This window comes from Protopterus annectens, chromosome 4.part0 (assembly GCF_019279795.1).
Source record: "Protopterus annectens isolate FY-2018-M chromosome 4.part0, PAN1.0, whole genome shotgun sequence".
NCBI classification, from domain to species: Eukaryota; Metazoa; Chordata; order Ceratodontiformes; family Protopteridae; genus Protopterus; species Protopterus annectens.
Window position 1 is genome coordinate 1,314,434,474 of NC_056733.1, and position 13,627 is coordinate 1,314,448,100.

Below are 13,627 nucleotides of genomic sequence, written 5' to 3' on the forward strand. Positions count from 1 at the left end.
AATGTTTATTAGGAACTTCTCTGTTTTGTTCATAAGTTCATAGATGCATACTAGGCTGACGACTACTCAGGCCCTTATATGCCTAGCCATGCAACTCAAGTATGGCCGACAATTTTGATTTATACTGGAGGTAATTTACTGACTGATTCTGTCCATCAGAGACATAGGTGCCAGACCAAGGGGGTGAATTTCCAATTAACCATCTATTGGTCCAAGTTGCTCTTAAATAATATTAGGGAAGAACTCTGCCTCACATGAATGCAGACCCTGTTCCAGAGAATGGGAATACTCTTAGATACATATCTGTCTTTCCAACATGCTCTACTTATTTCATAAGCAAATGTTAGGTCTTTTTATTTAGTAGTTCTGATGCTGTTTGTGTTGTGGATATAAAAAAGGGTTCATCAAAGCAGGGTCCAGGAAAGCCTTGTATGCCAGACAAAGATCACCTCACAGAAATCCATATGACACAGCCTAAGAGACAGGGCTTTGAGATGATCAGTGTAGGACTTTGTGTTTACTTCCTGTATTCTTTTAATAAGAAATGTTCATGGACATTCCAGTTTCTGCATCCATCTGGTCAGGTACATACCCATTGAGCATCACACTCTTATGATGGGAATGATGGGGGCTGAGTACAGTGGTATGATGACCTCTCTGGATCTAGATGCCATGCCCTTACTTATAAGTTGAGCAACATAGAAGGATTTTCTTAATATCTTAGATACATGGTGGTCAAAGGCTAGGTTATTATCCAGATGAGTTCCCAGATCCCTGTCTAGTGAATCAACTTTAAGGGGTGTTTTATTGATGACATAGTTACCCAGGGTAGCAGACTCCCCATGCATTTCTTTCTTGGAACCAAGTTTTAAGTCATGGCTTTGGCATCAAGTGTTTTTCTGTATTAGACCTTTCCGAAGGGTATTCTCATCTTGGGGAGATTCAATGACTGCTCCCAGTTTACAATCACAGGTTCACAGGTGTTTACTAGGCTAATGACCACAAGGGCCTTTTTAAGCCTAGCCATGTATCACAAATCTCTGACAAGTTCTGATAACCTTGATAAGTGTAAGCATGGGCCTGGGAGATGAACCATTTGTGTCCTTTAGAGATATAGGTGCCAAACCAGGAATGAATTTCTGATTCCCCATCCAATTGTCCAAGTTGCATTTGAATTGAGTTAGGGAGGAACTCTGCTTCACATGGATGGAGAGCCTGTTCTATAGATGGGGTAGTCACTGGGATACATACCCATCTCTCCAGCAGGTGCTATTTATATCACAGACAAGGTTTAAGTCTTTAGAATGGGAAATTATGCTGCTGTTTGTTTTGTGGATATGCGGGATACATCAGAGTGAGGTCTGACAATGCCCTGTATGCCAGGTATTGATCTCTCCTCAAAAGCCTGTAGGAGACAGAATACAGGGATAGGGCCATGAGGTGGTCTGCATAGGACATATTACTTACACCCTGTATTCTTTTAGTGAGGAACCTCTGTGGACATTCCAATTGTTGGATAAGACTGGTTAGGTGCATTGTACGCAATGACAGGTCTGATGAATGCAGAACACAGTGGAACAATGATTTCCATAGACTTAGATGCCATACCTTTGTTTATAAGTTGTGCAACATAGAATGATTTCCTCACCGCTGCAGACATGTGATAATCAATGGCTAGATTACTATCTATGTGTGTCCCTAATTCCCTGACTACTGGGTCAGCTCTAAAGGGTGTGTTGTCAATATGACAGTTACCATGAATGGATGACTTACCAAAGGATACTATTATGCATTTCTTGGCATTTAGTTTTAGTCCATGGCTGTGAATGTGACACCAGTTGTTTGTCTGTGCCAACCCCTCTTGGAGAACATTTGTGTCAGTGTGAGATTCAATGACAGCTCCTAATTTGCAATCATCTTTAAATTTAGTCAGCCAGAGACCAATGACATTGGCCTTGACTTCTGAGAAGTAAATGTCAAAAAGGAGAATTCCAAGGACTGATCCCTGAGGGACTCCACTTGTGACTGGCCTCTTTGTAGATGTGGACTCCCCAATTCTAATTTCCTGGTTCCTGTCTGTGAGCCAGTTGGCTATCCACCGGGTGACATATGGGTTTGTACCTAACCTCTTGAGTTTGTCAACAATACCCGAGTTGGGTATTGTGTCAAATGGCTTGGCCACGTCAAGGTAGGCAGTGTGAATAATCTTGCATCATCCATTGCTTTGGTGACATTCTCAAAGAAGTCTGTCAAGCTGAGTAGGCATGATCTGTCATTGATGAAACCAAACTGGGTTGGGTTCAGTGTCTGGAGGCTTACTATACCTCTACTGATCATCTCCATGATAACTCTTTCCATGGCTTTACATATACGACTAGTGAGACTTATGGGTCTATAGTTTCCAGGGTCTGTAGATGGCCCACCTTTGTGCATAGGGATGACTGTTGCCTTTCTCCTGGTCAGTCACAGGACTTTGACTTTGGCTTTGACACCTGATAAGTAGATGCCAAAGAGGAGCAGGACAAGCACAGAACCCTGAGGGACTCCACTGGTGACTGCCCTCTTTGTGGAGATGGCTTCACTGATCCTAACCTTTTGGGTCCTATCCCTGAGCCAGACAGTTATCCAGCATGTTATTAAGGGGTTTATGCCTAGCTCTGTAAGTTTGTTGACAATGTCCGAGCAGAGAATTGTATCAAATACTTTAGCCATCTCTAAGTAAGCAGTATACAGCAGTTTCCCCTCATCCATTACCTCAGTGACCTTTTCAAAGATGTCCATCTGGTTCACGAAGCATGATCTTCCTTTTACAAAGCCAAACTGGGATGGATTTAGTGTCTGTAGGTCTCTTATATCCTTGATAATTTTCCTGAAAATTCTTTCCATGGCTTTTCAAATAAGATTTCTTATACTAATGGGAATATAGTTTCCAAGATCTGTTAAAGGTCCTTCCTTATGAAGGGGGATGAGCATGGCAGCCCTCCATTCTCATGGCACAAAGCCTGTTTTGAGATTATAGTTAACTAGTAACTCCAGTGTCCTGATAAGTCATATTTAAGAAAGTTCAGGAGGCTTCCGGGGATGTTACTGGGGCCCACTCAGACTGTGTTCTTGGCTTTAGTGAGCACAGCCAGTACTTGCTCTCTAGTTGCAGTTGTAGGGGTTTCTGGGGATAGTTGTGGATGAAGGGGGTAGGGTAAAGTTGGAATTGAATTTGTCCACTTACAGGTCCACTGCATCACCAGTCTCAGTCAATGAGGCACCATTAACCACCAGCTCAGCACATTGCTGTGTGTTGCCCTTGAGGTTTTTGACATAGCTGAAGAAGGCCTAATGGTTAATTCTCACCTGGAAGGCTATCTTAACCTCAAAGTTGGCTTTATTTGACCTAATTAGCTGCCTTAGTTGCCTGTTTAGGCTGATGTGAGAGTTTTTATCTTTATAGGAAAGAATAATTGTGTAAGAACTTACCATAACCTTAGATGTCCTTCTCTTCCATGTTGCAGTATTCATAACAGTAGGGAGTTGCTGCCAGCAGTGCCACCTTCCGGCCAGTATACCAAAGTCTTTGTTTCTGGAGGGTACATGTGATGTTCCTTGTCAGGGCCATAAACTGACATAGGGTATAAAGCTGATGCCTGCACACACCCTCCTCAGAATGAACTGCTGCATACAGTAGTACACCTGTGGGTAGAAGTGTCCCAGGGGGACCCTTGGAATTACATGCAGGCTAGAGTCAGGGAAGTAGGAGGTTTGTATACAGTGGAGACATTGGGGGTTATCAAGGTAATTAATGTCCTCCCAAGTCAGAATGTCAAGCATGATGTTAAAGGTAGAGGGGCAGGTGGGGGGATTGAATACTGCAACACGGAAGAGAAGGATATCTAAGGTTATGGTAAGTTCTTACACAATTATTCTATGTCCTTCTATTCACATGTTGCAGTATTCATAACAGTATGGAGAGTACCAGAGTTTTTAGGCATGGTTTTGGGTGGTGGATTGGGTTCCCTGGTCGATGAGCCCTTGGAGGACAGATGTGGCAAACCCTGCCCTAGCTCTAGAGACTAGGTTCAGTTTGTAATGTCTGGTAAAGGTGTGGACAGAAGTCCAAGTGGCAGCTTCCAGGATGGAAGTGTAGTCAGTTCATTTGAAAAAGGCAGCTGAGGAAACAGCTTCCCTGGTAGAGTGAGATTTGACTTGTCCATGTAGGGATTTTCTATGGAAGGAGTAGCATACGGTAATGGATTTGGAAATCCGTGAGGAAATGGTTTGCTTGGGACTGTCTCCCTGGAGCTCTGGGATGGAAGAAGATGAAATGTTGATCCGATTTTCTAACAGGTTTGGGTTTGTCTACATAGTGCCTCAATTGTCTGTGGACATCCAAGGAATGGAGAGTCCTTTCTGAGGAATTTTGTGGTTGAGGGTAAAAAAATGGTAGAATGATGGTTTGGTTTAGTGAAAGTTCATTAACCACCTTCAGCATGAAGGAAGGATTGGTCCTTAGGGCAACTCTATCCTTGTGGAAAACAAAATAAGGAGAGGTAACCATGAGGGCTTGGATCTCGGATAGCCTCCTGGCGGATGTAAGGGCTACTAGTAGTACTGTTTTCAGAAATACTGAATGGGCTGGTTCAAATGGTAGCAATGTAAGTTTTTCTACTACAAAGTTCAGATCCCAAGGGGGAGGGATAGGTTTCCTGGGAGGCTTGATGTGAATCACTCCCTTGAGGAAAAGTTTGTCCTCCAGTCTGGAAGCCAGAGGAGGGGAGATTGGCATACAGGCAGAGATAGCAGATAAATGCACTTTGACAGATGAATATGTTAGTCCTGATGCAGTAGCTGACACAAATAGGAAAGGACCATAGGTATAGAGGTAGTTAGAGGGTCCTGGTTTTTCTGTTGACACCAGTAGTAGAATCTGTTCCATTTGGATACATAGTTTCTCCTGGCACTAGGTTTTCTGGCCTCCTGCAGAACATTGAGTACATCCTCTGAGTATAGATGTCTGTAGGGGATCAAAACTCTATCACCCATAAGGTTAATTTCAGATTGTCTACCTGAGGGTGTAGTAAGGATCCCCTGTCCTGTGTGAGTAGGTCTATTTGGTTGGGTAACCTGTGATGATTGCCCATGGCTAGTAAATGTAAGAGGGGAAACCAATGCTGTCTTGGCTAAAAGGGAGTCACCAGTAGGATCTTTGGGTTGTCCCTCTGTATTTTCAGAAGGACATTCTGAATTAGTGTGAATGGGGGAAGGCATAGAGGTACATTCCCCCCAAAGAGAAGGAGAAAGCATCCACTTTCCACGCTTGTGGATGTGGATTCCTTGTGCAGAATTTGGGCATCTGTCTGTTCTAGGCAGAGGCAAAAAGGTCTGCTTGTGGAATACCCCACCTATAGATTATGTCTAGAAATAATTCCCTGTGAAGCATCCATTCATGACTTGGAGCTAAAGTTCTCCTCAGGTAGTCTGCCATGACATTCCCTGTGGAAGGGATATAGACAGCTAGCAGATGAATGTGGAGAGAGACTGCTAGGTTCCAGATCTGGATTGCTAGGCTGCACAGAGGATAGGACTTTGTTCCTCCCTGCTTGTTGATGTACCACAGGACCGTCATACTGTCTGTGATTACTTTCAGGGTTCCTGGGTGAAGGACTGATTTGAAGTTTAGCAGGGCCAAGTTTAAAGCCCTCATTTCTTTGATGTTGACATGGTCCTTTAGTCTTGAGTTGGACCATGTGTCTTGCAACAAGAGTTGTTTTTGGCTTGTAAGTAGCACTGTCCCCCATCCCAAGTCAGAGGCATCTGTGGAGACCTGTTGTAGGGGGGGCTGGGATTTGAAGGTGGATCTCTTGGTTGAGGTGAAGAGCTGAGATCCATCACTGGAGTTCCTTCTTCAGACACTGAAGTAAGGGGAGGGGGGTGTCCAGGGGCTGGGAGTATTGACTCCATAGGTTTTCCAGGACCCACTGGATTTTTCTCATATGGAGTTTTGCCAGAGGCAGCATGGGTATGAGTGATGCCATGTGTCCTAGAATTCTTAAAATCTCTCGAGCTGGCAAGAGGTGTGGGAGAGGATTCTTTGAAAATAGAGACAAAGGTCTAGGATTCTTTGATCTGGAATGAAGGCTTTCATTATGTCTGTTCTGATCCTGCAACCCAGGAAAACCAGGTCTTGAGAGAGGATCAGGTGAGATTTTTCATGGTTTATGGTGAACCCTAACCGAGAAAGGGTGGAGATTACCTGTTGTAGATGTAAAAGGAGGGTTTGGCAGTCTTGATGAAGAATGAGCAGGTCATCCAGGTATGGGTATATCTGAATGTTCTGAGTCCTGCAGTGGGCAATGACGGGGGCCAGGCATTTTGTGAATATTTGGGGGGCAGTAGAGAGTCCAAAGGGCAAGGCTGAGAACTGCAAATGGCAGGAGTCTATTGCAAATCTGAGGTATTTCCTGTAATCTGGGTGTATGGTGATGTGTAGGTAGGCATCCTTTAAGTCCAGGGCTACCATGAAAGCCTGAGCTGGAATTAGAGGTAAGAGGAGGGGTACGGTAATCATTTTGAAACTGGGAACTTTAAGAGATAGGTTTAGATAGGATAAGTCTAGGATTGGCCTCCAACGGCTGTCCTTCTTTGGTACCTGAAACATTCTGGAGTAAAAAACCCTGTTTCTTCACTGGTGTGGTACCTGTTCTATGGTACCTTGCACTAGAAGCTGCTGAATGACAGGAGGGAAAAGGTGGGTTTGGCTTGCAGGTGGTTGAGGAATGCCACTAAAGGGTGGTATCGTCCACCAAGTCATGAAGTAGCCTGACTAAATGATGGAGAGAACCCATTGTTCTGATGTAATAATCTGCCAGGAGGGAAGGAAGAGGGTGAGATGGAGGGGAAATGGGGTGTTTTGGTGCAAGGGAGGGTAGTCACAGAAGAGGTTGTCTGGACTGATCAGACTGGCCTTGAAAGGGCGCAGTGCAAGAACTTGTAGGAAACCTACGAGTAGTGCTTTTCCTGGTTTGTCTACGTCCCTTAGACTGTGGAGCAGTGTGTGCTGACTGCCTCCTAACAAAGGAAGGTTTCTGCAGATAATTCCTGTGCTATCTGGGTATAGGAGAACCCAGAAGGTATTTAAGATTCTGAAGTTCCTTACCCTGTTCTTGAAGGGACTTAAGGAGTTCTACTGAGGCTTGGCCAAACAGGGATTTATTATCCAGGGGAGCATCCAGCAATTTTGTTTGAATATCCATGGGCAGGGGTTGTAGTCTCACCTAAGAATATCGCCTCAAAACTGATCCAGATGGAACAGACTTAGATGAGGCGTCCACAGCATCATAACTGCACTTTATTGAGTGCCTAGTTACTTGGGATCCAGTGGGAAGAAGGGTGTTTATTTGAGTTTTAATGGGAGAGTCTGGTGCCTCAGATAGTAATGTGGAGGGCTTGGAAATGGTATCCAAGACATATTTAGCCACATGTGTTTGGTAGTTGAGAGCTCTAATAGCCAGAGTAGAGGAGGTATAGACTTTGTTCCCTTGTCTGTCCATGAATTTGCTGTCTTTGTCTGTGGGATAAACAGCAGGCAAAGGTAAGTGCCTGGATGATTTATCAGCAGAGACAGCAATAACTGCTGGGTCTGCTAGAGGGTTCCTAAAGAAGTATTGGGTATCCTGAGGGACCTTGTAAAAACAGTCTGGATGTTTAGCAGCTGGTGGTTGAGAGTCAGGGGACTATGAAGCAGCCAGGAAGGCATCCTGAAATGCAGGTAGCAAAGGAGCCACAACTGAAGGAGAGGGTTGCTCCATTTGCAAAAGGTTAAAGTATCTTTTCTTGGTATCAGAAAAGTACAGTTGTGTACACTTACCATAAATGTAGATGTTCAAGTGTATTCACTGTTGCAGTCATCAAACTTCGGTTATCTGCCTGCAGATAGCCCTCAGTCGGCCCGAATACCAGAGTCTTGGGATTTCTGCATCTGATGCTGTCGCCTCTTCCATGACTTCAGGTCGTCAGGGGTATAAAACATGCAGACAATGCCATTACATCAGTTTTTCCTGCCCCAGAGGTCAGGATCCCCCAAAATAGGAAGCAATCACATGGTGTGGAACACCTCCAGTAGAAAGTAAATACCACTGCCATAAGATATGGCCAAAAAAGAGGATAGGTAGAAAGTCTAGAAAAGACAGGGGGCAGGAGGGAGGGTAACCAGGACTGCAACAGTGAATACACTCGAACATCTACATTTATCGTAAGTGTGCATAACTGTACTATGTTCTTCATGTTTCACTGTTGCAGTCATCACACTTGGGTTGATTCCCAAAGGTGAGGAAGGGTGGAGGCAGTCAAGAAGTTTTAGGGCTGGCTAACAGGCTTTGTAAGACAGCCGTGGAAAATCCAGCTCTGGATTTAGAAAAGATAGGTAAGTGGTAATGCATGGTGAAGGTGTGTACAGAACTCCAGGTTGCAGCTTCCAGGATGTCCTTGGTAGGGACTCCCATGAGAAATGTTGTAGAGGTTGAGGTAGCCCTAGTGGAATGAGGTCTGATCCCCTGTGGGGTAGGTTTTCCATGGTGTTTGTAGCAGAAATGGATGCAGTGTGCTATCCATTTAGAAAAGGTTTGCTTTGAAATGGCCTTGCCCTCTGCCCCTGTAACAAAGCTGACTAGCAGCTGGTCAGATATTCTGAAAGGTTTAGTCCTGTGAAGGCAGAACCTGAGCTGTCTGGGCAAATACAAGGAGTGCAGGATCCTTTCCCTTTTATTCTGAGCGTTAGGAAAAAAAGGTTGGCAAATGGATGGATTGGTTTAAAGCCACACTGGATACCACCTTGGGCATGAATGATGGGTTAGTCCTGTGGAAAACTCTGTCCACACAGAAGATAATGAAGGGTTCCACAGCCATAAGGGCCTGTAACTCAGACACTCTTGCTGAAGTGATGGCTAGAAGTAAGGCTGTTTTCCAAGAGAGGAATTTTAACTCTGCTGTACCAGCAGGCTCAAAAAGGGGGAGCATGAGCTTCTCTAGTACAAAGTTAAGGTCCCAGGCAGGAGTGGGAGCTTTCCTAGGCGGTCTTAAATTGTTAGCTCCTCTCAGGAGCTGTTTGAACAGAGGGTGAGAAAAGAGGGGTGGCTCAGTATTGTAATGAGCTGAGATGGCAGACGCATGAATCTTAATTGATGAGAAGGATAGGCCTTAGTGGAGCAGCTCTGCTAGATAATCTAGGATTTGAGGTAAGGTAGGCATGGCTGTATCCTTTCATTGAGACTGGATTCAAGAACAGTATCTTTTCCACTTTTCTGAATAGGATTTCCTAGTACTAGGCCTCCTGGCCTCAAGGATAACATCCAGCACCTGTTTGCCGAGGGTTGCTGGTGATGTATTCCGGGAATAAGCCAGGCTGCCAGGTTCAGGGTTTGCAGCTGAGGATGCAAATTCTGTCCCTCCTGCTGGGACAGCAGAGAGGGGGTCTGATATAGGTACCAGGGTGGCACTGCTCTCAGACTGCGTAGGAGTTTGTAGCAGTGCTGGTGTGGCCAGTCTGGTGCAATAAGGATTGTCCTTGGCCTATCCTGTTTGATCTTGAGTAGTACTTTTGAAAGGAGGGGCAGGGGGGGAAAGGCATAGATTGAGAGGTATTCCGTTGTAAAGGATAGGTCATCCACTTTCCATGCTTGGTTGTGGGGAATTCTGGTGCAAATTTTGCTCAGTTGATGTTTTGGGGGGAAGCAAGGAGGTCCACATCTGGTGTCCCCCACCTGTGTATTAGAAGTTTGAATGAGTTGGGTACCAGTTTCCACTCGTGTGGATCCATTAGATTTCTGCTTAAGTCATCTGCCAGTGAATTTTGTTTGCCTGGCAGGAATTGAGCTTGCAGGTGCACTTGATAGCTTAAGGCTGTGTTCCACAGAGCCATGGCTAACCTGCAGAGTGGGTAGGAATGAGTTCCCCCTGCTTGTTTATGTACCACATAACTGTGGTGTTGTCTGTCTTTATCAAGAGTTGTCCTGGCAGGATAGGATATTTGAAGCCTGTCAGTGCATTCTGTACAGCTAACATTTCTTTTTGTTTGATATGCAGGTGAATTTGTTCTGGGCTCCATTTGCCTTGAGTGCATTTGCCTGCCATGTGAGCCCCCCATGCATAGTCTGATGCATCTGTTGTCAGGGTTTGTGCAGCGGGGGGTTGAGTGAAAGGAAGTCCCTTGTTGTGGTTGGAAGCCTCTGCCCACCAAAGGAACTCTGCCCTTAGGCAAGGAGTGATAGGAATCACGGTTTCCAGGTCCTGAGAATGTTGACACCAGAGACTTTTTAAGATTTTTAACATTGAAGTTTCCTCATATGAAGTCTTGTATATGGAATTAGTAGAATGCATGAGGCCATGAACCCTTGCAGATAGCTGGGTTTGGGTGGCTAGTAGTTTGAAGTAATTTGTCAAATAAACCTGCTTTTCTGGAGTGAGGAATGCCATCTGGGAAGTTGTGTTCAAGCTTGCTCCCAGGAATACAATCTTTTGGCTGGGCACCAGATATGATTTATTTTCATTGATGGTATACCCCAGAGAAGTTAGGAGTCTCTACACAAATGTCAGGTGCTGAAGTAGCAATTCCTGACTGTCCGCCTGAATCAGGCAGTCGTCCAAAGTATGGGTAAATTTGAATACTTCCCTGCCTGTAGTCTGCAATGGCTGGAGCCAGGCACTTTGTGAAAACCCTGGGTGCAGTAGATAAGCCAAAAAAAGGTGCAGAGAACTGATAGTGCATAGAGCCTGCCCTGAAATGTAGATATTTCTTGCAAGATTCCCTTATGGGAATGTGCAGATAAGCTTCTTTTAAGTCTTGGCTGACAAGCCAGGAGTCCTTGGCTAGCATAGGAAGCAGCTGCTGGAGTGTAAGCATTTTGAATTTTGGTACCACCAGGAAGGTGTTGAGAGTTGACAGATCCAGAATAGGGCGCCAAGAGTTCTCTTTTCTGGGCACCAGGAACAGTCTGGAGTAGAAACCCTGTCCCCTTTGCTCTGTTGGAACAGGTTGAAAAGCCCTGATACTAAGAAGAGAAAGTACTTGCTTTTGGGCCTCTGCCCACTGGTTTGGAGGAAGGTATGGCAATCTGCTTGGGGTTGGCAGTAAGTGGAAGTAGAATCTGTATCCCTGGGATACAATTTAAGACGCATCGGTCCTAGGTAATATACTCCCAGTTTTTTGCATGCAGGGCGAGTTTTCTTCCTAGGAGTGCAAGTACTTGGGCATGGCTGGGAAGGATGAAGGACAAGTCATTGTGAACTTTTTCCATAAGGGGTGGCTTACCACTCCGTGTTTTTGTGGAGGGAGCACTCCACTGTTTAGATCTGTGCATACCCTGAGACTGTAGTCTTTGTGGTCTGTTGCCCCCGGGTTTGGACTGAGAAGGTCTGGGAGGGATTGGGAAGGACCAGTTTTTTGAAGACCAATGCCTACTGAATCTAGGTGGCTGTACCTATAAGAAATCTTTAATAGTTTGCATAGATTTAGCTTTTCCCTTCATCTTTTTAAGAACTTCTTTTGCTTTAGAGCCAAACAAACATTCTCATAGTAATTTTGCTTTGACATGGTCTGGCAAGATTTGTTCCTTCAGCCAAGCATGCGTTTTCAGAACAGACCCAGTGACAGCAGCCCTGCAAGATGCATCTAAGGCATCAAAACCACACTGCAAAGTATGTTTACCGACTTGGTTTGCCGAATGCATTAACTCTTGTAAGTCTTTATTTTCTGCACAATCAGGGATCAACAACATTTTTTGTTTAATTAGTTCCATAATATGCTGCTGGTACTTCAACATGTGAAACTGGCAATTTAAAGCCCTGATGGCAAGAGTTGCAGAGATATATACCTTCTTACCCCATCTGTCTAAAGCCCTAGAATCCCCGTCCGAAGGGGTAGGGGTTTTGGCTGTAGTAGCCTTAACACCTTTAGGTCCCTGGATAATGGTCTTTGGATCCGCAGTGGTATTTTTAAAGAGAAATTTGTGAGAGTCAGGTACTCTGTAGTACTTGTCAGGCTTTCTAGGAGCTGGTGGTAAAGTATCAGGGGTAAGACTGGATTCCATGAAGACATCGTCTACAATATCCAGGACAGGGGGTATAGCTAGAGGTCTATGCTGAGGCAAGTTTAAAAATTCCCTGAGTCTCTTTTTGGACTGTGGGTAGTCCTGGCATTCCCAGCAGAAATGCTCTCTTAGGGTATGCAAGGTTTCACCGAAAGAAAAGCCCTCTGGGGGATAGGCAAAGGGAATGAAATTCTCTGCATCTGAGTCCTCATAGGTAGATAAGGGTATGTCCTGGTAATCACAGTATGTCCTGGTAATCACAGGGGTCAGAGTCATCAGAATCATGGTCTGTAGAATCAGAAGGAAAATCAATTCTTTGTCTTTTAGAAGGGGAAGGTTGGCTTCCCCTAATTTAAGTAATAAGGTCTTCAGCCATTCGAAGCATTTGTTTCTGTTGCATGGGAACTTGAGAATGCGCTTTGGTCGTCAGTTTCCTAGGCATCGTGCAAACTCTGGGCCTGAGAATTTCAGTAGTTTTAGTCATTAACAAAGTAGTCGGTTTAATACAAACACTGTAAGGTCTGAATACACCCGCAGAAGCTGGTGCCTGTACAGCAGCTCCGGACCCATCCAAGTTAGAGACATCTGCAGGTTCCATAGTCGAAGAAGCATCTTGCGGCATACCGGACTCCGAATGGGTCTCAGTAGAGGCCTGCGAATCTGTAGAAGTGGGTAACAGGGGCTGCGAAAGCGCTTCACTGAGTAGTAGCTGACTGGCGACTAGCTTAACGGCATCGTCAGCAGTTTTGGACCTATGCAGTCTGTCCCTGTCTTTATCCTTGCGTTTCTTTCAGAAGATCGGTAGTCGGATGGCTTATCGAAGCCATTTCAGAATACGGTGAACGAGAGAGAAAGAATTTAGCTACAAAAATAGCCTGACGACAAATAGTTTGGGCATTGAACAAGGCACAAAACCGACAGCGAGGGATTTCGTGGTCTGGGCCTAAACAGGTGACGCAGTAAGAATGAAAATCTCTGTGAGGTATTTGCTTTCCACAGGCAAGACAATTGTTAACTTTTTCTGACATCGGTTAGAGCAAGAAAAAAGGATCCCCATTGGGGTACTTCACTTTACAAGACTTCAGGTTTGAAACTCGAAAAGCAAAAATTTCAGGAAGCGGCCAACCGGCACTTGTGAACTGCTTCAGGCTCGCGTGCGGCAAGAAAAGCTGATGTAATGGCATCGGCTGCATGTTTTATACACCTAACGACCTGACGTCATGGAAGAGGAGATAGCATCCAATGCAGAAATCTCAAGACTCTGGTATTCGGGCCAACTGAGGGATACCTGCAGGCAGACAACCCAAGTGTGATGACTGCAACAGTGAAACACGAAGAACAGAGGTGATCTGTGTCTGACGTACAAGGCCATGTCCAATCCTGAATTAATGGACATGCTCCACCTCAGAAAATCCAAATCCATCAGAGCCACGAGAACAAGTGACTTAAACCTCAACACAGAAATAAATAGAACGTGCTGGAGGGACAGATTCATAACCCAGAGGCTCCCTACACTCTGGAACAGAATCCCAGTCCATGTAAGGCAGAGCCCC

The 13,627-nt window shown here is 45.0% G+C and overlaps 1 protein-coding gene across 1 annotated transcript in view; it reads right to left on the reverse strand.

Annotated features, from left to right (window-relative positions):
• PDLIM4 (PDZ and LIM domain 4) overlaps positions 1 to 13,627 on the reverse strand; it is a 1,207,050-nt gene that overhangs the window by 734,663 nt on the left and 458,760 nt on the right. The window lies entirely within an intron of this gene.